This window comes from Physeter macrocephalus, chromosome 4, assembly GCF_002837175.3.
Source record: "Physeter macrocephalus isolate SW-GA chromosome 4, ASM283717v5, whole genome shotgun sequence".
Taxonomy (NCBI): domain Eukaryota; kingdom Metazoa; phylum Chordata; class Mammalia; order Artiodactyla; family Physeteridae; genus Physeter; species Physeter macrocephalus.
Window position 1 is genome coordinate 3,642,844 of NC_041217.1, and position 2,391 is coordinate 3,645,234.

Consider the following 2,391-nt stretch of genomic DNA (forward strand, 5'->3'; position numbering starts at 1 on the left):
GGAGCACAGGCTCCAGACGTGCAGGCTCAGCGGCCGTGGCTCACGGGCCCAGCCGCTCCGCGGCATGTGGGATCCTCCCAGACCAGGGCTCGAACCCGTGTCCCCTGCATCGGCAGGCAGACTCTCAACCACTGCGCCACCAGGGAAGCCCTGCTCAAATTATTAATCAAATTAATTAATTATTGGATGGATGGAGGATCGATGGTTGGGTCAGTGAGTGGATGGTTGCATGAATTAATGTGAGCCAGACTCAGAGCTGAGTGCCAGGTTGTTACTGTGCATGCCCTATAATATACCTCATTAGCCTCACCCAAAATGTATCAGACTCTATGGGGCCACCACACATGGCTGACTTCCTGATGAAAGTCAAACGAAGCATCAAGATTCTGACGTGGGTTCTCCCTTCTCCAACCGCGACACATGAATTAACATTGTCATCTTCATTCTGTACTCGTGTGGTTTACTCAGCTTTGCATTTGACTGGTTAAATCTCACTTTAGAGCCTACGATTTTTTTTAAATGTCTTCTTCATTCCCTCATTTTACGTCCTAGGAAGCTGAGCTTGAGAATTAAGACGATCTACAGAGCTTACCATTTATATGGACAAGACTTTAACCCACATCAACAGAACTTTCATACCCCAGGAATCTCTTGCTCAGAAACATCAGTTGCAGGTGACTTCCTTGCCCATTCCACAAGCTTCCTCAGGATTCATCAGCTTTTCCATAGAAAGCATCAAATGACAGTTTATGTCCCCAAACTCTTTTTTTTATTCTGAAATAACTGGCTTTTTATTGAAGTATTTACAGTGTTGTGTTAGTTTCAGGTGTACAGCAAAGTGATTCAGTTATACATGTATATGTATATATATATATATACACTTTTTCAGATTCTTTTCTCTTGTAGTTTATTACAAAATATTGAATATAGTTTCCTGTGCTACATGGTAGGTTGCTTATCTATTTTATACTAGTGTGTATATACTAGTATAGTATGTGTGTATATGTTAATACTAGTGTGTATATGTTAATCCCAACCTCCTAATTTATCCCTCCCCTCCCTCTCCCCTTTGGTAACCACAAGTTTGTTTTCTATGTCTGTCCCCAAACACCAGTCATAAGCTGTTATGTTATGGTTCCTACACAGTCCTAACTCAGCCTCAACCTAGAAAGACCTGCCTCAAACCAGGCTTCAGCACCTGGATAAATGTCCCAGTTTCCCCTCTCCTGACTGACGTAGCACCGATGCTGTCTCTGCCCAGGTAGCATTCTCTTTTGCCTAGGTAAAAATAAACCCTGCTGTGCCTTATCACAGATTACTTTGGTGATGTCTTGTAGAACCAGGATTCAACGCTTCAGTCGCGCATATGGTTTCTAGAGACACGTGTGGAATAAGGAGAGAGAAGATGTTCACCTGGGTAGATGGCCAGGCGAGCTGAGTTGTCCCTAATAGTCAAGGAGGAAAGGCCCCACCAAGTCCCGTCTCACACGCACACACACCAGTAGCAGCTTACTCTTGGCTGTTCCTCTTCCTTACAGTGGAGAATCATGATTCTAAAGGTTGCCCTAGTAGCAGTTAAAATCATCTACAAATGGGTAGAACTTATCTATAACTGGACATAATAATCATCTCTAATAATAATAGCCAACCCTCTGGGCCAAATGAGGATTAAACGAGTTAAAAGATGTCAAGCACTTAGAACGAGGTGCACACATAGCAGGTGCTAATATATCGCAAGATGTGTTCTAGCCTCAGTCAAGTCATTAACAAAAAGGCTGACTGGGACTAAATGAGAACAGAGTTTTAGAAATGTTAGGAAAGACTCTCCCAATTGGATATAAATCTGTTAATCAACAATCTTTCTGGTACAGAGTTCAACATATTGTGAATTTAAGTGACTCCACAATCCTGTAGTCTGTATTCCTCCAACTTCTCTACCAAAATATCTAAACATGGAAACATAATGTCTAAAGTATTTTCCTCTTCTTAAGTATAACAACCCAATCAAAAAAAAAATAGGAAATATGGTTTGTGTGGTAGGATTTGTTCCCATTGACTTATTTTTATGTTAATCTGCACCTTGGAAAGATTCCAAGAAGCCTGGTAGGTACTGTTTGCAAAAGAAAGAATTCAGGCTGTGGGTGAAAGGGTGGGCAGGACAGGAAGTCAGGGGCACTAGGGCAGGACGGGGGAGGGGGGGGGTCTTCGTGCAGAAGTGAACAGTCTCAAAGTCAAACTTTACATGCTTAATTTCTCTGCAAACACTGGAGATCGCATTTAGTATGTCATTTTTTTCTTTTTCAAAATGTGGAGTTGGGAGAGAGACCCTAGATCAGCATTCCTCCGGGTCCTCTTGTTTCTAAATTTGTCTGAAGTCCCAAAGGCAAGAGA